Raw genomic sequence first — 22781 nt, 5'->3', positions numbered from 1 at the left:
ATAGCCTCATAAGTGATATGCCAGTTTTGCTACTGAGTCACAATAGATGGGCCTTGTATTGATTAGAACAGGAGCCAAAGTCAAATTATCTGTAGGAAGAGCATGAAGGACAACTCATGCTTCCATGCTGGCTTAGCATGCCCTCTGCCCTCTAGCAGTGCTCCATACGAAGTCAGAGCAAGCTGATTGAATCATACTGTGCTTTGGGGAAGTGTAAATATAAGTATCATTTATTGAGTGCTTCTTATGGGCCATTTACTTTCCTAATACATTTATGTGGATTAACCTTATTAAATTTGTCCAAAATCTCCCATAAACTATGGATAATCAACTATTTTACATAGAGGGAAACTGAGGCATTAGAGAGACTAGGAAACTTTCCCTGGGCCATACTACTGGTAGGCGATGGAGCAGAAATTCCTAAAGATATCTGTGAATTCAAGCACCATGTTTTAAAAATGTGTTTCCATGGGAAAAGAAAAATTTGGGGTCAGTAATGTCATACTCACATTAATATTTTTTTCTACATAAAGTTTAAAAATAAAATTATTTGGAGAGTTTTATGTGAACATGTATGTAATCGAAGATCACTGAGAAAAAGAAAATCTGTGCTTCTGGATTCTATCAAGATTTTGCTCAGTACAGTTCCTTTCCTTTTAATATGAGCACTATTATAAGCATAGACTTTCTTACACACTCTTTTTGAAATTATGGTGAAAAACACATAACATGAGATCTTCCCTCTTAACAAATTTTTAAGTGTACAGTATAGTATCATTAACTATAAGTGCAACTGATCTCTAGAACTTTATTGTCTTGCATAACTGAAATTTTATACCCATTGAACAACAATTCCCCATTTTCCCTTCCCTGCCAGCCCCTGGCAACCACCATTCTACTTTCTGCTTTGATGAGTTCGACTACTTTAGATAGCTCAGATAAGTAAAATGATGTTGTATCTGTCCTTCTGTGACTAGTTTATTTAACTTAGCATAAAATCCTTAAGGTTCATCCATATTAAGCCATATGACAGGATTTCCTTCCTTTTTATGGGTGAATAATATTCCATTATATGGAGTTTTCTTTATCCATTCATCTGTCGATGGACATTTAGGTTTTTCCCACCTTTTGGTTACTGTAAACAATGCTGCAGTGAACATGGAATGCAGATATCTTTTCAAGATCCTGATTTGAATTCTTTTGAATAAATACCCAGAAAGTAACTGGCTCATATGGTAGTTCTGTTTTTAATTTTTTGGAGAATCTCCATACGGTTCTCCACAGTGACTATACCATTTTACATTCTCTTCAATAATGTACAGAGTTCCAGCTTGTTCACATCCTTGTAAACACTTGTTATTTTCAGGTTTTTTTATAGCAATCATCCTAATGGATGTGAGATGATTATTGTGATTTTGGTTTGCATTTCTCTGATGATTAGTGATGTTGAGCATCTTTTCATATACCCATAGGGCATTAGTATGTCTTCATCAGAGAAATAGCTATTCAACATTTTTGTTCATTTTTTAATTAGGTTGTATTTTTACTATTGAGTTGTAGGAGTCCTACTGCTATTTAGTTTTACATTTTGGATTTTAACCCCTTATCAGATATGTGGTTTATAAATATTTTCTTGCATTCCATAGATTGCCTCATCACTCTGCTGCTTTCCCTCTGCTGCTTTTTACTCCCTGATTCCTTTGCATTGTAGAAGCTTTTGGGTTTGATGTAGTCCCATATATCTGTTTTTGTTTTGATTGGTTGTGATTTTGGTGTCATATCCAAATCATTGCCAAGACCAATGTCATGAAGCTTTCCCTTATATTTTCTTCTAAGAGTTTTAGAGTTTCAAGTCTTATATTAAAATCTTTACTCCATTTTGAGTTGAATTTTGTCTGTGGTATCACATGAGTCCAACTTTGGCCTTTCGCATGTGGATATCCAGTTTTCCCAGCACCATTTGTTAAAGAGACTGTCCTTTCTCCATTGTGTATTTTTGATACACTTGTCAAAGATCAATGGACCCTAAGTAAAAGGGTGGGTTTATTTCTGGGCTCTCTATACAGTTCCATTGGTCTATGTCTCTCTTTATAATAGTACTATACTATTTTGATTACTACAGCTTTGTAACATGTTTTGAAATCAAAAGTGTGAAGTGTCCAGCTTTGTTCTTTTTTCTCGATTGTTTTGGCTCTTTGCAATGTTTTGTGGTTCCATATGAATATGAATTGATTTTCCTATTTCTATAAAAATGCCATTGACATTTTGATAGGTATTGCATTGAATTTGTATATTGCTTTGGGTAATATGAACGTCTTAACATTATTAAGTCTTACAATGCATGAACACAGGATATCTTTCCATTTATATGTGTCTTTAATTTCTTTCAGCACTGTTTTATTGTCCTCAGTATACTGGTCTTTGTTTCCTTGATTAATTTCATTTCTAAATATTTTATTCTTTTTGATTTTATCGTAAATGAGATTATTTTCTTAATTTTGTTTTCAGATTGTTCAGTGTTACTGTGTAAAAATGCAACAGCTTTTTATTAAATTGATTTTATATCCTACAACTTTACTCAATTTGTTGATTAGTTCTAACAATTTTTGTGTGTGTGTGTGAGGAAGATTAGCCCTGAGATAACATCCTCTGCCAATCCTCCTGTTTTTGCTGGGGAAGATTGGCCCTGAGCTAACATCTGTGCCCATCTTCCTCTATTTTATATATGGGATGCCTACCACTGCATGGTTTGATAAGCAGTGCGCAGGTCCATGCCCAGGATCCAAACCAGTGAACCCTGGGCCACTGAAGTGGAGTGCGCGAACTTAACTGCACCACCAGGCCGACCTTGATTCTAACAACTTTTTGTAGAGTCTTTAGGGTTTTCTAGATATAAGATAAGGTCATCTGCAAACAGAGATAGTTTTACTTCTTCCTTTATGAATTGAATGCCTTTATGTCTTTTTCTTGTCTAATTGCTCTGGCTAGGATTTCTACTACTGTGTTAAATAGAAGTAGTAAGAGTGGGCATCCTTGCCTTGTACCTGATTTTAGAGGAAAAGATTACAGGTTTTTCATGACTGAGTATGATGTTAGCTGTGGGCTTTCATTTATATGGTCTTTATTGTGTTGAGGTAATATCCTTCTGTTCCTAGTTTGTTGAGTGTTTATCATCAAAAGTTGTTGAATTTTGTTTAATGCTTTTTCTGCATCTATTGAGATGATCATATGATTCTTACCCTTCGTTCTGTTAATGTGGTGTATCACATTGATTTTCTTTAGTATATTAAAACATCTTTGCATTCTGGGATATACTCATTTGTTTATGGTGTATAATCCTTTTAATGTGCAGTTGAATTTAGTTTGCTAGTATTTTGTTGAGAATTTTGTATGTATATTCATCAGACATATTGGCCTGTAGTTTTCTCATAGTGTCTTATCTAGCTTTTTCTTTTCTAGCAAGGTAATGTTGGCCTCATAAAATGAATTTGGAAGTATTCCATCCTCTTCAAATTTTTGGAAGAATTTGAGAAGGACTGGCATTCATTCTTCTATAAATGTTTGGTAGTATTCACCCAATGAAGTTGTTAGGTCCAAGGCTTTACTATGTTAGAAGATTGTTGATTATAGATTTAATCTCCCATAATTATATATCTGTTCAGATTTTATATTTCTTCATGATTCAATTTTGTAGGTTGTGTATTTCTAGAAATTTGTCCATTTCTTCTAGATTATACAATTTCTTGGCAAAATTGCTAGTAATAGTCTCTTATGATCCTTTACGTTTCTGTCACATCAGTCATAATATGTCCTCTTTCATTTCTTACTTTGTTTATTTGAATATTCTTTTTTCTTAGTGTAGCTAAAGATTTGTCAAACTTGTTGACCTTTTCAAAACACAGCTCTTAGTTTGACTGATTTTTTTTATTGTTCTTCTTTTCTCTGTTTTGTTTATTTCTGCTCTAATCTTTATTATTTTCTTTCTCTTGAGAGCTTCGGATTTAGTTTGTCCCTTGAGGTATAGGGTTAGGTTGTTTACTCGAGATCTTTTCTCATTTTTAATGTAGATGTTTATTAGTATAAACTTCCTTCTTATTAACATTTTTGCTGCATCCCATAAGTTTTGGTATGCTGTGTTTTCCTTTTTTTTTTTGTCTCAAGATATTTTTTAATTTCCCTGTTGATTTTCCCTTTGACCCATTGGTTGTTCAAGAGTGTGTTATTTAATTCCTACATAGTTGTTAATTTTCCAGTTTTCCTTCTGCTATTATTTCTAGTGTCATTGCATTTTGGTTGGAAAAGATACTTGGTATGATTTCAAGATTCTGAAATTTGTTAATACTTGTTCTGTGACCCAATGCAATCTATTCAGCAAAATGTTCCAAGTGCACCTGGGAAGAATGTGTATTTTGCTGTTTTGAGATGGAATGTTCTGTATATGCCTGTTAGGTCCATTTAGTCTATAGTGTTGTTCAAGTACTCTGTTTCCTTATCAATCCTTCTAGATGTTCTAGCCATTATTGAAAATGGAATATTGAAATCTCCTTCTATTGTTATGTTGCTGTCTATTTCTTCTTTACTTCTGCCAACATTTGCTTCACATATTTAGGTGTTCTAATGTTTGGCACATCTATATTTATAATTGTCATATCTTCCTGGTGACTTGAACCTATTATCATGGTATAATATCTTTCTTTGTCTCTTGTGACTGTTTTGAACTTAAAGTCAACTTGCCTGATATAATAATGGCCACCTCTGTTTGTTTTTAGTTACCATTTGCATAGAATATCTTTTTCCTATCTTTTCACTTTTAGTCTATATGTGTCCTTAAACCTAAAGTGAGTCTTTTTAGACAGCATATGGTTGGACCTTGTTTTTGTTTTCGTGTTTATTTATTTGTTTTATCTATTCATTCACCTATGTCTTTTGAATGAGGAGTTCAATCCATTTACATTTAAAGTAATTATTGATAGAGAAAGACTTACTATTACCATTTTCTTAGTTATTTTCTCTCCGTCTTACAGCTCTTTTGTCCTTATTTTCCTCTCTTGCTGTCTTTCTTTGTGTTTCATTGACTTTTTGTAGTGACATGTTTTGATTCCTTTCTCATTTTCTTTTTTGTATTTAGAATAGGTTTTTGGGGTTTTTGTTGTCGTTACCATGGGGCTTACGTGAAACATCTTACAGCAATCTATTTTAAGCTAATAACATCTTAAGTTCAATTACATACAAAAACTCACACTTGTACTTCTCCCACCCCCATACTTTGTTATTGGTGTCCAAAATTACATCTTTCTATATTATATATCCTTTAACATATTTTTAATTTTTTTTAATATATGCTTTTTTTGGTGAGGAAGATTGGCCCTGAGCTAACATCTGTTGCCCATCTTCCTCTTTTTTGTTTATTCCCCAAAGCCCCAGTATATAATTACATATCCTAGTTGTAAGTCATTCTAGTTCTTCTATTTGAGATGCTGCCACAGCATGGGTTAATGAGTGGTGTATAGGTCTGCACCCAGGATCCAAACCAGTGAACGTGGGCTGCCAAAGCAGAGCGTGCAAACTTAACCACTCAGCCAGGGGGCCAGCCCCCTATTAACGTATTTTTATAGTGATAGTTCTTTTTTATACTTTATCTTTTAACTTCTATATCAGAATTAAAATTGATTTATGTACCACTGTTAAAGTATTATGTATTCGTCTATATACTTACCTTTGCCAGTAGGCTTTATACTTTCTTATGCTTTTGTTTTACTGTTTAGCATCTTTCCATTTCAACCTGAAGGACTTGCTTTAGCATTTCTTGTAAGGCAGGTCTAGTAGTGACGAGTTCCTTCAGCTTTTATGTATCTGGGAAAGTCTTTATCTCTTCTTCATTTTTAATAAAACTTTATTTTTATAGAGCAGTTTAAGGTTCATGGCAAAACTGAGGGGAAGGTACAGAGATATCTCTTATACTCCCTGCCCCCACATATACACAGCCTCCACATTATCAACATGCCCCACCTGAATGGTACATTTGTGGCAATTGATGAACCTTCATTGACACATAATCACCCAAAGTCTATAGTTTATGTTATAGTTAACTCTTGATGTACTTTTTATGGGTTTTGAGGGATGTATAATGACTCATATCAATCATTATAGTATCATACAGAGTAGTTTCACTGCCGTAAAAATCCTCTGTGCCCCACCTATTCATCTCTCCCTCGCCCCTAACTCTTGGCAACCACTGATCTTTTTATTTCCTCTGAAGCAGCAGCATACTATCCAGTGGCCCCCAGGTATCTAGAGTATGCTGGGTCCCATCAGCACTCTGGGACAGCTGATACAGAACCTCGTCCCTGGGGCAGCCACCCTTCCCCCCGCCCCCTGAATAGTCAGAACATTGGATGAACAGTCCAGTCTTTTCTTTCTCTTCTCAGGAAGAAGCCAGGAACTGGAAGTTTCCTCCTGATTCTGTGACACTGTGCCAGGAGAGGGAGCGTGGTGAGAGGGGAACACAGATTTTCCTAGTGCCTTTGGTAGCATTGATTTTGCAGGCACCCAGGGTACAAGAGCCTTTTAATTGCTTTCTTCATTTCTCACAAAGGGAATTAGTCCATGTATTGTTGTGGAATTGGTGTCTTCATGGTAGGAAGGTATGTCTCAGGCTTCCTATTCCACTAAATTCCTGACATCAATACCTTCTAATCACTGTTATAACTTATTCTTGTGGGGAAGCATATTATCATTCAAAGCAGTTATGTTGCCTTTGAAGTGCCTTTTCTTTTCCTTTTCCGTCTCCAAAGTTGTTGGTCCTGGATTATGGGTATTATAATCAATTATAATGTGTATAATAAACCCTAAAACTTGTACATAGAGATAGCAAGTAATAAAAAAAATTTAATAGCATATTGGTAGCATAATACAAAGGTAGAAGAGAATTCACCACAAGGAAAATTGCCAAAATAGCTCAAAATATAAATCAACAGAAGAAATGAATAGCGGGCTTGCAGAGCACAGAGAAAACATGAAGAGCAAAATCAAATTATTACAAACATGAAAACTACATTTAAAACTACAAACACAGAAGAAAACATGACTTAAAGGAGCATGGTGGGGGAACTTCCTCTGGGAAGATGAAGTAGATCAATTTTCCCTATTCCTATTACTACGTATAACTAAAAACCTTGGATATTATATTTAAAAAAAATAAAAAGACTATGAAGGTGGAGAGAAACCTGCTACTCCCCACCCACAAACCATCACCTATGTGTTATTTGAGGAGGTTGAGTTTGGAGCTGGGAGTTTCATCCTCACTTGGCAGAAATAAGTCCCCACCCTCCCCACTGTGTTAGTAGAGATAACATGAGGAGCCTGGACTTCTATCCCCACCCAGCAATAACAAGGAGCACTCCCTTGTGTGTCAGTGGAAGCAAAGTGGGGAACCTGAACTTCCAACTGTCAATAATGAGGCAGCACTCTCCTTCCCCTGATGGAGCAGTGTCACAGAAAGCCAGATAAAACATTCTTAAATAAGATTTAAAGTCTTATAATATAATAATAAAATGTCTGTTTCAATTCAAAAATCACTCATCGTACCAAGCACGAAGAAGTTCTAAATCAAATGAAAGAAGACAGTCAATAGATTCAAACGTTGAGATGACAGAATATTAGAACTATCTAACAAAGATTTTGAAGCAGCTGTGATAAGAATGCTTCAGTGAACAATTACAAATACAGTTGAAACAAATTAAAAATAGAAAGTCTCAGTCATGAAATAGAAGATATATGGATATAAAGAAGAGTCAAAGGAAAACTTTGAACTAAAAAATATAGCTGGAATCTTAAAAAAAAAAAAAAACCCTGGTGGATAGGCTCAACTACACAATGGAGGGCATGATGGAGGGCATAGAAGAAACAGTGAACTTGAACATGGAACAACAGAAATTATACAGCCTGCACAACAGAAAAAAATACGTTAAAAAATAAAAACAAATAGCTTCAGAGACCTGTGAAACTATAACAAAAGATCTAAGATTTGTGTCATCAGAGTCCTGGATGGAGAAAAGAAAGAGAGCTGGACTGAAAAGGTACTCAAAGAATAACAGTGGAAAACTTCCCAAATTTAAGAAATGACATGAAAATATGAATTCAAGAGGTTGAGTAGACCCCCAAAAACAATAAACTCAAAGAATTCCACACAAAGGAACATCTAAGTCAAGTTATGAAAACCAAAAACAAATAAGGCAATCTCGAAACTAGTGAGAGAGAAATGACATTTTATCTATAGAGGAAAAGCTATTTGAATGACACTGGATTTCCATCAGAACCCATGCAGGACAGAAGAAGTGATGCAAAATTTTCCAGATGTTGAAAGAAAAAAATTGTTGACCCAGAATTTTATATCCAATGAAAATATCCTTCAGAAATAGAGGAGAAATTCAATACATTCTCAGTTAAAGGAAAAGTAAGAGACTTTTTTTCCAGCAGACCTACACTAAAAGAAGAAAAATATCTCTAAATAGAAAGGGTGTGAAAATAAGTTATCTTGGAACATTAGGAAGGAATAAAGTCCACAATAAGCAAAATATGAGTAAATACAATAGACTTTCCTTGTCCTGTTGAATTTTCTAAATTATGTTTGATAGTTGAAGCAAAAGTATAACATTGTCATTGTGGTCCTAAACGTGTGTAGAGGAAACAGTTAAGATAATTATATTAAAAACATTAGAGGGTCAAGGGAGGTCAGCTTTCAACATTTCAGTTGAACTGGTAAAATGACAACACTAGTAGACTGTGTAAGTTATGTAAATATTCTATAATACATGGAGCAACTGATGAAAAAGAACACAAAGAGATGCACTCAGAAACACTACAAATATATAAAACATGGGATTCTAAAAAAATGTTTAACCCATAGGAGGCCAAAAAAAAAGAAAAAAGGAAACAGAGAAACAAAAAATAGAGGGTACAAGTAGAAAACAAAAATAAAATGCAGACTTGAGCCCTAAAATATCAAGAATTACTTTAAATGCAAATGGCCTAAATACACTGATTAACAGACAGAGATGGGTAGAGTGTATTAAAACATGACCCAACAATATGCTGTCTACAAAAAACTCAAATTAATATAACAATCAATATAGGCAGATTAAAAGTAAAAGGATGGAAAAAATATATCATGCAAACATTAAAGGAATGCAGGAGTGATTATATCAGTATCAGATAAAATAGTCATTAGTGCGAAGAAAACTGCTAGAGACAGAGAGGGAGACTATATAATGATAAAAGGGTCAATCCATCAAGAAAACATAGAATCCTAAGTATTTGTGCACCAAATGAAAGAGCTGCAAAATATGTGAAATAATAGCTCTAGAACTGAAAAGAGCAACGGAAAAATTGACAATTGTATTTGGGAGCATCAACACCTCTCTGTTGACAATTGGTGGAACAAGTACGAAGAAAAATTAGGAGGATGTAGAAGAACTCACCAACATCATTTACAAACAGAACTGAATTGACATTTATAGAACATGCTACCCCAAAATGGCAGAATACATGTTCTTTTAGAGTGCCCACAGAACATATACCAGGATAGACCATATCTGGGCCATAAAACAATCCTCAATAAATTTTTAAAAATTTAAATCATATGACGTGTTCTGTGACTACAGTGGAATCAAATTAGAAACCACTAATAAAAAGATAACAGAAAAATCTCCAAACACAGAAACTGAATGATACATGTCAAAGTAATTTATAGGTCAAAGATGAGTCTCAAGGAAAACTTAAAAAAAATACATTTAACTGAATGAAAATTAAAACATAGCATATCAGAATTTGTAAGATACAGCTAAAGCAGTGCTGAGAAGGGAATTTATAGCACTAAACGCGTACATTAGAGAAGAGAAAGTTTTAGATCAATGATCTAAGCTTTCATCTGAAAAACCTAGAAATAAAATTAAAAAATAGAAAAGTAAAATAAACCCAAGGCAAGCAAAGGAATAATAAAGATAAAAGCAGAAATCAATAAAATTGAAAACAGAAACAATAGAGAAAATCAATGAAACAAAAGGCTGATTCTTTGAAAAGATCAATAAAGTTGGCAGACCTCTAGCAAGAGCAGAATTCAACGAAATTGAAAACAGAAACAATAGAGAAAATCAATGAAACAAAGAGCTGATTCTTTGAAAAATATCAATAAAATTGGCAGACCTCTAGCAAGACTAACAAAGCAAAAAAGAGAGGACGCAAATGACCAATATCAGGAATGAAACACAGATATCACTGCAGACCTACAGACATCACAGGGATAACAAGGGACCACTACAAACAAATCACACACATGAATTTGACAATTTAGGAAAAATGCACCAATTCCTCAGAAAATACAAGTTACAAAAATCTGTCTAATATCAAATAGATAATTTTAATTGTTCTGTAACTATTATGAATATTGAACATGTAATTAAAAAATTCCCCCTAATAGAAATCTCTAAATCCAACCGATTTTACTAGAGAATTCCACCAAACTTTAAAAAGAGCCAGCACCAAACCTACTCAATCTCCTTGCTTCGTCTGAATATTTGTGTCCCCCAAAATTCACTTCAGAATCCTAACGCCCAATGTGATGGCGTCAGGAGGTGGGGCCTTTGGGAAGTGAGTAGGTCATGAAGGTGGAACCCTTGTGAATGGGATTAGCGCTCTTATAAAAGAATCCCACAGAACTAACTCCCTAGCCCCTTCAGCCGTGTGAGGCTGGAAGGAGAAGACTAGAAGAGGGCGCTCACCCAACCACGCTGGCATGCTGATCCTTCCAGCCTCCAGAACTGTGAGAAATAAATTTCTGTTGTTTATGAGCCACCCAGCCTATGGTATTTTGTTATTGCAGCAGAAAGAGACTAAGACACTCCTCTAGAAAACAGAAGTTTATACATTCCAATTCATTTCATGAAGCTAATTACCTTCATGAATTACCCTGATATCCAGACAGCAGGCAAAAAAGACAACCGTAAACGAATATCCCTCCTGATTATAGATACAAAAATCTTTAACAAAATATTAGCAAACAGAATTCAGCAACCTATAAAAGGATTAGTTGCACCACACCCACGTAGGATTTATTCCAGGGATACAAGGCTGGTTCAATATTTGAATATCATTCAGTGTCATACACTATGTTAGCAAACTAAGGAAAAAATATTGCATTATCATGTCTATTGATGCAGGAAAAGCATTTGGCAAAATTCAAAATCCGTTCATGATAAAACCTCTCTGAAAAAATAGGAATAGAGGGGAATTCATTCAACTTTATAAAGGGCATCTACAAAAACCCTACTGCTAACACCATATTTAATAGTAAAAACTGAATGCTTTCCCCATAACATCCAGAACTAGGCCAGAATGTCTGCTCTCACCATTCTTCCTCAGCAAAACGTATTCAGAAATTACGTGTTAGAAACCGCAAAATTCCGATGAAGGAAATCAAAGATTTAAGTAAATGAAGAGACATACATGTTCATGAATTGCAAGAATCAACGTGGTAAAGATGTGAATTCTCCCCAAACTGACATGTAGGTTTAATGCACCTAATGTGTCCAAGAGTGGGAGGTTGGTGAGCTGCTCAAGCATAAACTCTGAGGGGACGATATTTTGTTGAGATCATTTTTAGTTCTGAGTACATAGTTCAGCTTTGCAAGACCAGAACTTTTAATTCTAGTATATTAAAGATGCAGTAAAGAACTGCTCTATTTTACAATGGCTAAAGAGTGGGAAAGCTTTTTGAGCTACTCTACAAATCACATGGCATTAATAATCAAGATGGCTTGTTGGCAAGAAATCTGATCTGCAAGCTTATTTTGTTTGGCTAGCGATGTTGTTGTTGTTAATGAGAATTAGAGTGCCCTCCATGGAGACCTGTACTCTCCTGTTCGCCACTGTCCCCATTACCCTCCATTGTCTGACACTTGGCCCTGCCTCACTTACTTACACAACCTGCCTGCTCTCCTGTAGGTACTAAAATTTGTGACTCTTGACTTATAATTTTGTTGTAACAAAAACAAATCAATTCTAAGTTCAAATAAATGACCTTAGAAACAAACTTTTACAACCCATAAGTCAATTAGACAGGGATTTTTAAGACATGCTAATAAAACACACAGGAAACTGGATATTTAGGCTGGGGAGAGAGGTTTCAAGATTTGGAGTCCTAGCAAGCTGGGGCTCCTCCCTCCCAAGGTAACTTGAAAACCAAAATAGGTTTAATAAGGCTTCTTAGAGAAACTGAGCAAGTAGTCTAAGGAATAATATTGGTTTGGAAAAAGGAACTTATGAATTTAAAAAAATGTTCATTTTCCATGTAAAATTTGATCAATTGTTCTCATTCTGTAGCACTGTGTGCCACACCAGTGACCAGAAAACCCACATTCATTAAGGTCAGTGTTTTTGAAACTGATCATCCCTTGGCAGATTTTTATGCTTCATTTCCTTTTTTTTAAGCCTCCCTACTGGCGACATTTCTTTTATGGTTACGTCAATTGCTCTGATAGTCTGGTTGACGCGCAATGGATAATGTTATACGCTATTTGCATTGATTCAACTGAAAGATAACTTTGTTCCCTTCATTCCGTTTGGGGCGGGGGACACCGTATTCTAACAGATGTTTGGGAGGCAAAATGGCCATATTAGTGACATATTTACAAGCCATCTCTGAAACTAGGATACTTGCATATGGTAGACATCTTCAGTTTTAGCCCATGGGTTTCATTTCATTTCAGATACTGTATGTGAGATTGCTTTGTTCACAATATTTGTTGTAGCAGGGCAAAGTGGAATAGTGGAAAAAGCAAGAACTTGTAGTTATGTGGGTACTCCTCATAACAATCATTTCCTGCATTGTCAGCTTGGGCAAGTTATATATCATCATTGGTTCTTAATTTTCTCAACTATAAAAGGGAGTATACTGATGCTGTCTTCAGCGGGCTACTGTAAAAATTAAAGAGATAATACACCTAAAAGTGCTTAGCATATAAAGGTGTACAATGCAGTTTTTCCTATCTTCAGAGTGAGTCATTTTCTGACTTCATCCCTAAATTAGGGAGTGGGAAGGATGCTGGTGAGAGACTTACTGGTGTTTCCTCTGCACTAATTAAGGAACAAATGTTTAAATATAAACATCTCACATAGGTAATGATTTCCTATAATATTTATGGTGTAATTGAGCACTGTATTGTATACCATAAATTAAGGCTTAAAAGTGGCTTTGTCTGCATTCCAAATTACCATTTTTATTTCTATGGGAAAATGAATTCCAGATTTTAAATAATCAACTCAGAAAAAGAAATTTTGTATCATAGCCTATTCATGAATCAAGATTGCTAATAGTGCTTACCTTCCTCCTTCTTATATCTTATCTAAGATTTTAAATTTCTTTAGAATAGGATCCTCTCAGTGGCTAATGTGTTTTGCTCATAACAGGCGCTCAATAAATATTTTTGGTTTACTTTGGTTTTAGAATTAAGAATGAAAGGAAATCGGGCTGGCCCGGTGGCTCAGCAGTTAAGTTCACATGCTCTGCTTCAGTGGCCCAGGGTTCAACGGTTCGGATCCCAGGTGTGGACCTATGCACTGCTTGTCAAGCCATGCTGTGGGAGGCATCCCACATACAAAGTAGAGAAAGATGAGCACAAATGCTAGCTCAGGGCCAGTCTTCCTCAGCAAAAAGAGGAGGATTGGCAGCAGATGTTAGCTTAGGGCTAATCTTCCTCAAAATAAAAGAATGAAAGGAAATCAACTGTGGCAGGCACGTTGAGTGCAAAAACGACCTCGATGTGTCTCCTCCCTGTATCTATATATCTCTTATAACATGACTTTGCAGCTCTTCCTTCAAGAACTGGAGTCTGTTTTCCTACCCATAGAATCTGGGCTGGCTTATGATTTGCTTTGACCAACAGAACATGGCGGAAGTGACAGTAGGCTAGTTCTAGTCAAGACTTAAAGGGGCTTTTCTTGCTTCCATACTTTCTTGGAACTCTGCCACGGCCATTTTAATAAGCTAAGACTCCTGCTGGAGAATGAGAGACTGTGTAAGGAAAGTCCAGTTGTCCCAACCAAGGCCACCCCAGACCAGTTTACAGCCAGCTGACCTCCAAATATGTGAAGGAGCCCAACCTAGAGCTGCCTACGCAACCTGCAGCTGACCACAGATACACGGGTATGCCCAGCCAAGACCAGAATAGCCACTCAGCTGACCCTTAGACTCATGAGCAGCAATACATGCTCGCTGTTTAAAGCCACTGAGTCTGGGGTTGGCTGGTAGTGCAGCAATAACTAACTAGTATACCAACTGTATCAATATATTTTCAAATACGTGCATAAAGCCTGGTGACCTCTAAAAATACCAATTACCTGTTAGAAGTTAGAAGCCCAGGAAAGCTGTGTGCCATGTATCTAGAGCTCAGACATTCAAAAAATGTCTGCTTTACTGGCAATAAATATCCAAGAGGCTATTCTGGGGGGAAAGCATCTTTTACAAAGTAAAAATACGGCACAGGAGAAGCAACAAGGGGGCCTGGGAACATGGGCAGTCAGATGCAAACTCAAAAGTAAACAGACCCCTCCAAAGAAAGTTTTTCAGAGCTTTCTGCAAGCAACAGCAAAGCCCATAATATGGAGTTCTGTAAATAAATTAGAGGGAGGAAGCCAGCCAAAAACAGTGACATGGATACAGTGCATCGAAAAAATGAGAAAGAAGATAGCACAGAGACTCCATTAAGTCTTGGCTTCAATCACTCCTGAGGAGGACCTTAGGGAGTTTCCCACTCTGAAACTGTCTTTTGACAGAGACAGGTCAGAGGTAAGAGAACAAATAACGCTAAAAGCACAAGGTGTGCTAAAATGAATTGGCAAACTGAAGGTAGATCGTTTGTACATTGGCATCCTGGCACCCAACCAAGTATTTTGAAGAAATTGAAGGGTAAAAAGAGTTCTCCCCAACCAAAATGTGCAGCTGTAATAGAGGACTTTCCTCAAAGGGCACCTGATTTTATATCCGGACAATTGTCAGAACCCATATGAAAGAGTGGGATCGTGTGCTATTTATGCAAAATATGGTAGAATTATCTATTGAGATTTTTATTAAAGCTACTGTAGAAGTTGGTATAAAGGGTACTGTGTCTTTCTCCGAGATTTCACAAGAGAGGACCAAGTTTTGAACTCTGAATTCTGAACTTTTTCCCCAAGGAGTTGTTAACAGCTTTTGCAAGTCAGAAATAAAAATGAAAGTTGAACTTAAACCATGACCCCGACCCCAAATTCTCTTTGGGGAGAGTCTAGGCTCATTTCGTGTGAGTTAAACTGAATGGTTTCTAGAAGGAAGGAGATGAAAGCTGAAGGTAAAAGAGGAGAAAAACAATGTAGTCTGCCTGAGGTTGGTGAAAATTCCCCAAGACTGAGAGCAGCAAGAGGGCTCGGTTGATTTCCACAAAGGGTGGACAGGACCTGGAGTGGGAAGAGGAGAGGGGAAACGGCTGCAGGGTACAGATGTAGGTTAGCTGTTGAACCATGAGGTGTTGAGAACAGTAGTGAAGATTTCAATGATTGGATCTGGGGTTGGCAAACAGGACCGTTGGGGCAGACAACTCTGAGTCCACAGAGTCTGTACTCTGTCGCGCCTGAGTGATGGCGAGGGGAGGCTTGGCAGAAGCATCAGCTAATCAGAGGAGAAATAGCACTAATGGTAATTGCTGTGGACTGAGAGCTTGGCTCATGCCTCTGTTTTTGGTTGTCCAATAATTATTAGCATTGAACGCCTCAACTGTCTTGAGTGGGATTCAGAATTTAGATCCGTGACATTTATGGTGTATGAGTATTCCCAGAAAATGCTTAACCTACTCCTACAACTTATCAAAGTGAAATCAGAGGGGAATATATTTTTAAAAATAGAAATCATCACTGATTAATCCATTTGAGTTATTTGACTGGGAAAATAGGCCTGAGAAAAATCAGCAAATTTAATTTATTTAGCTGTTTAAAAGACTTTTGCCAAAATTCTATGACAAGAGCCATTTAAAATTTTTCTTTCTGTTTTGGATTATGAAACATTTCATACATTCTGAAAAGGTCAGAACATGAGATAACAGACACCCAAACACTGACCACCCAGATTTAACAGATGTTAACATTCTATTGAGGTTGCTTCAGATCCTATTTTTAAAAATAAAAATAAAATATTGTGCATGGAGCTAAAATCTCAACTTCATCTTTCCCCTCTCTTGTTCCCTTGAGGTAATTATAATCCTGAAGTTGTGTATAACATTGTTTTATATCAGGTTATATATACATGTATCCATAAAAATATATAGTATTACTTTGTGTGTTATAAATTTTTACCTGACCGGTATCATTGTTACAGATTTTTATATAGCATTCACATAATTTTTAATTTCTTCCACATCTGTGGATCTATGCTCTTCTTTTATTCCTACCGTTGTTTATTTTGTCTCTCTCTTTCTATTTTCTTTCCTTCATTTAAAAACTATTGTGAGCCTGCTGGTATTTTGTATTTTTCACAAGTCTTTTCAAATATGCAGCTTATTGTTTATTTAACAAATTTGCTTGTTTCATATTTGTCTTTTTTCTTAACTAATATGTTTGCTCTTTTCCTTATTACTTTTTGCCTTCTATATTTATATTTTTTCTGTCTATTTTTATTCTCTGTTCTTGGCTCTCTGGACTATGGGTGATATTCCTTTATCTCTAAGTATATAAACCCTATTTAAACAAAAAAATGAACAACAGCAACAAATTATATATATAATATATAAGTATATGAATAATATGTGTAATAAATATATAAGCTTATATTTGTTAGGTGATAGAATATATTTAGTTGAAACTATTTATCCACAATTACCAATTTCCAAAAGAAAGTATCTCTTGACTGCGCTCTATTTCAAATGAAACACCTAGCACAAGGTTTCTCAACAGCAATAATATCGACATTTTGGGCTGTGAAATTCTTTGTGGGGAGGAGCAGATCTTTGTTTTCTTGAATGTTTTGCAGCATTCTTGGCTTCTATGTACTGGATGCCAATAGCACCCCCTACTCCCCAAGCTGTGACAACCAAAAATGTCTCCAGATATTGCCAAATGTCCCCTGGGGGACAAAATTGCCCCTGGTTGAAAGTCACTGATCCAGCACATTGCACTCTGTCCACCAACCTGCCAATCGATTGTGCAAGTTCCAAAATCTTGGAGGTGACTGTCTTCTCTAGGTCAGACTAACATTTAATTCTTTTAATTTAAAAGTGAGGCCAATATTGGAATCCTCCAGGAAAGCCAAAGACTAATCAAAAGTGTTTTCTTATTGCCATTTTATCCTGTACTAACAGCGACACTATAACGTTCATATTTTATTACGTAGGTTTTAGTGCATGGCTTAGGAGATGAAGTATTTTTCACTTCTGAGCATGCTCCATTTTGAGAGGTAATCGCAGAAGTTGCCCACTAGCTAAGTTTCTGCTACATGTGGGAGAGATGATCTGGATCTGTATATACTATGTTCTGTCATAAAAGTAATTTGCCATGATTCTATCATTTCACACCTCCATTAATTCATTTGCAGTGATTTTAATAGACAGATTCCATGTCTTTTGATGGCATCATTATGGCAGGCTGATAAAATTTTTGGACAAAGACTTCTTCTAATTTTCCTGCCCCTGAATTCTTTCCACTCAAAAAATTGTTTTCTTTCAATATTAAAAAATATTTCTAGACTTGCACCATTTTTTTGTTATTTCTCCAGAAATATTTACTATTTTTAAGTTGGAACTTAGCTCTTAATCGTTTGCATGCCACATTATCATTATTTCTGCTCGTTTTCCTTTTCCTCTGGATTCTTTGAGAACTAGAAACTTTATTTCTATTTATCAGCTGATTTTCTGTAATGTTCATTTTCTTCTTTACTCCTATGGTTGACCTGTGATAATAATGCTCTGGTATTTTTATTTCTTTTCAATACTTTAAATGACTTTTAATTCTGTAAGTAGTATATCGATTTATTTTTAGTTTGCAAATATTTGAGATATTTCAGATATCTTTCTGTTTTGATTTCTAATTTAATTCCATTGTGTTCGGTGATCTGTTTTGTATGACTTGAATCATTGAAAATTATTGATACTTGTTTTATGGCACAAAATTTTATTGCTGCCAAATTTTATTGGTTTATATTTTATGTGCACTTTAAAAGAATAAATATTCTGCTGTTGTTGGGTGGAGTGTCCTCTAAATGTCAGAGGCCAACTCGGTTGATAGCATTGATCAAAACTTCAGTATCCTTCCTAATTTCTCTCTACTTCCTCTCACTCATGGCGAGAGGCATACTGAATTCTTTGATAATTGTAGATTTGCTTGTCTCTCCCAGCAGTCCTATCACTTTTGGCTTCAAGTATTTTGAAGCTTTGTAATTAGGTGAATACACTTTTAGGATTATTACATCCCCTTGATGAATTGTGCCCTTTATTATTGTAAAATTATCTTCTCTATCCCCGGAAATATTTTTTGTTCTGAAATCTGCTTTGTCTGATACTAATAGCTACTCCAGCTTTGATTTCATTAGTGTTAGCATAGTATATATGTTTCCATCCTTTTCCTTGTAACCTATTTTTGTCTGTATTTTAAAGTGCATTTATTGTAGGCAGGAAATAATTGGGTCTTGCTTCTTTTGTCCAACCTGGTAACTTCTGCCTTCTGGTTGGGATATTTAGACCATTTACATTTAAGGTGACTCTTAATATGTTTAGAGTTGACTATATCATCTGTTATTTGTTTTCTCTTCAACCCATTTGTTCTTTGTTTCAGTTTTCCTCATTTTATGCCTTGTAAACATTTATTCATATTTTTTTAGTTTTGTCATATCTCCTTTGTAGCTTATTAGCTATCACTCTTTGTCATTTTAGTGATTTATAATATACATTTTTAGTTTTTACAGTATCCTTCAAGTGATATTTTACTAATTTCCATGTCATATAAGAGACTTACATTAGTAATTTCCATTTCTCCCCTCCTGACCTAATTGTTGTCATATATTTACTTTTACATATTATTATATATTACATATTATAAACTCCTCACTAAATTGTTTTTTTGTTTAAATAGTCAATTTTCTTTTATAGAGATTAAAATATCATGCCAAAAAGTATAGATATACCCATGTAGTTAACATTTCTAGTGCTTTTAATTCCTTCATGAACCCAAATTTCCATCTGGTGTCACCGTCCTTCTGCCTAGAGGATTTTCTTTAGTATTTTTTTTGTATGTCAATCTTCCGGTAAAAGTCTGAAAAAAAGTCATTATCTGGCCTTCATTTTTGAAAGATCTTTTTGCTAAGTATGGAATTCTAGGTTGACACTTGCTTTGTTTTGTTTTCATTACTTAATAAATGTTACTTCACTGTCATCTCAATTACATTATTTCTAAAAAGAAACCTATCATTCTTGTCTTTATTCCCTGATACGTAACTTTTTAAATTTTTCTTCTGGTAGCTTTTAAGATTTCCTCTTTACCACTGGCTCTGAGTAATGTGATATGCTGTGCCTTGATATAGTTTACGTTCCTTATGCTTGGGATTTGTAAATCTTCCTGGACCTACGAATTTATCATTTTTATCATATTTGAAAAACTTTAAACATTAGTTATTCAAATATTTTTCTGTCACTAACCTTCCCCTCTTCAGGAACACCAATACCATATATAATAAACTATATTTGGTTTTCCCACAGCTCACACATGTACCATTTTTTTCCCCCTCTGTGATCCTTTTTGGGTAGTTTCTATTGTATGTGTCCAAGTTCTTTGATCCTCTCCAGTTTATTTTAAAAATCACAATTGCAGTTTTCATCTCTAAAATTTCTCTTTGGGTCTTTTTTTTATATTTTCCTGTTTCTAATTAAGGTTTAGAACATATGGAATACAGTTATAATTACTGTTTTAATTTCTTTGTCTGCTAATTCTAGCATCTGTGTCAGTCCTGTGTTGGATTTGGTTAATTGATATTTCTCCTCATTGTGGGTTGTATTTTCCTGCGTCTTTGAATGTCTGGTAATATTGATTGAATGCTAGATCTTGTGAATTTCACCTTTTGGGCTGTGGAATATTTTGGTATTCTCATAAATATCTCGAGTTTTGGTCCAGGGTGTAGTTAAGTTCCTTGAAAACAGTTTTATTCTTTTCAGTCGTGCTTTTACAACTTGTTAGGAGGGGCAAAGTGGTGCTCAGTCTAAGGCTAATTATTCCCAACAACTGAGACAAGACACTCATGTGAACTCCACCCAACGCCTCATGAATCTTGGGGTTTTCCACTCTGATTGGTGAGAAAGGCACTATTTCAGTCCTACGGCAGCACTAGGGACTGTTACTGTTAATCTTTTGGGTGATTCCTCAGACTCTGGCAGTTTTTACTCATGCTTACACTTATCAGTACTCAGCTGAGTACTTGAGGGGACCCTCTTCAGCTGTCTGGATCTCTGTCTCTGCTCAGTTCTCCTTTCTCCAGTACTCTGTCCTGTAAGCTCTTACCACAAGGTCTCCCTAGAGTCTCAGCTCTATCTCCTCAACTCAAGGAGTCTGCCAGGTCCACCTGCTGGCTTCTGCTGTGGCCTGGAAACCCTCCAAGGCAGTGGTGTGGGACAATAGTGCTCATCTCATTTGTTTCCTGTCTCTCAGGATCAGTATCATTCCTTGTCTGATGTCCAGTATCTTGAATCCACTGTTTCATATAGTTTATTCATTTTTTTTGTTTTTTCCAGGATGGAACATAAATTCATTTAATGAAATTCCATCTTGGACAGAGGTAAAAGTCTCTGTCAATTCATTTTTAATTTTATTAGAAAGTATTTGTAGTATACAAGGTAAAATTAGAAAGATCTCCTAATTTTTCTCCCCTTCTCATTCCAACTACCCTTCCCACAGTATCTTCTGTCAGGAATTCAGAATGTGTCTTTCTATGTATTTATATACATATATGGATATTTTTAATTAAATTTTCAATTTCTAGGTGAGATCATTGCAACTTTCTGTTTTCCCTGAGCACTATGTCCTTGGGATCTTTCTATAGTAATATTTATTTATTTAAAAAATTGTCCCCCAAATAGCCAAGTATTGTATACTATAGATATACTTTACTTTACATATTTTATAATTTCACCTATTGATGGAGTAATTGATTATAATGTTTTTCTATTAGAAACCAAACTACAGTGCAAGTAGAGAGAGGGACAAAGATGTGGAGATATAGGGATAATAATACAGAAAGGAGCTGGTCCTGTGGCTGAATGGTTAAGTTTGCATGCTCCGCTTTGGCAGCCCAGGGTTTTGCGGGTTCAGATCCTGGGTGTGGACATAGCACCACTCATCAGGCCATGCTGAGGCAGCGTCCCATATGGGACAACTAGAAGCACTCACAATTAGAATATACGGCTATGTACTGGGCGGGGAGGGGGGCTTTGGGAATTACAAGACGAAGAAAAAGAAGAGGAAGAGGAGGAAGAAGAAGAAGGAGAAAAAAAAGATTGGCGACAGTTGTTAGCTCAGGTGCCAATCTTTAAAAATAAATAAATAAATAATACAGACAAAATGCTCATGAATAGTTATTTCTCTGGTTTGTTACCCAAGGACGTATTCATGCAAATTTTTTTTATTAATATTGCTCAGTTGCCTTCTAAAAATTTTAAACATTTATACCCAAATCAACAGTGTACCAAAGTGCCCATTTCCTTGCATTCTCATCATTGATCGTTTGTTAACCTTTGTTATTTTTGCCAATAGAAAAAAAAGTGATATTACTAGTTATTTTTATTTTTCTTTTCCTGGTTCCCAGTAATGTTGAAATATTTACTCGCTATTTGGATTTCTCTATTCTCAACTGTCTGTTTTTCTCTTCCGCGCATTTTCCTTTGCATTGTATTCTTGCTTTCTTTCCTTACTGATAAATTATACAGCCTTGATATTGCTCCTTTTTCCATTAAACATCCCAATCATTTTTTAATCTGCTAATTTTTTCTTTAATTAGCTAATGCAGTCTTTTCTTTCATACAGAAGATCGTAATTTTATTGGTGTAAAACATCAATATTCTTTACATCTTCCAGATTTGGAATGTTCTCTTGGAAAGCCTTCAGCACTTTAACATTGCAAAAATAGTTACTTATATTTTCTCCTAATAGTTCTACGATTTTCTCCTCTTTTATCTCTTTAATTCCCCAAGAGTTATCTTTGCTTGTGTTATGCCATGACTCCAAGTGTTTTTGGGGTTTTTTTCTGAATGAGTAGACAATATTTGCAATAACATTGCCGGAATAGTCAATCATTTTCCACTTAATTAAAAAACTAATTTTAATGCAAATTAAAATTTAATATGTACATCATTCTTCTCCTGGGTTATTTATTCTATCCTTTAAGTATTTATTCCTGGGATAATACTATGTAACATTTTTGTATACATTCTTAAGCTCCATAATGACATTTCGGTCAACAGCAGACCACATATACAAGGTGGTCCCATAAAATTAGTGGCATATAGCTTAGGTGTGTAGTAGCCTATACCATGTAGGTTTGTGTAAGTATACTCTAAGATGTTCGCACAATGACAAAATAGCCTAATGACACATTTCTCAGAACATATCCCCATTGTTAAGCAATGTGTGACTTTATATTAACATCTGGATATCTCTTTTCAGTGTCATTTCGTTTTCAAAAAGTCCATGGATAGTCTTATGTTCATGTCTTCACTTGAACATTA

The sequence above is a fragment of the Equus quagga genome, chromosome 6, assembly GCF_021613505.1.
Source record: "Equus quagga isolate Etosha38 chromosome 6, UCLA_HA_Equagga_1.0, whole genome shotgun sequence".
NCBI lineage: Eukaryota > Metazoa > Chordata > Mammalia > Perissodactyla > Equidae > Equus > Equus quagga.
Note: the sequence above shows the minus strand (reverse complement) of the source record.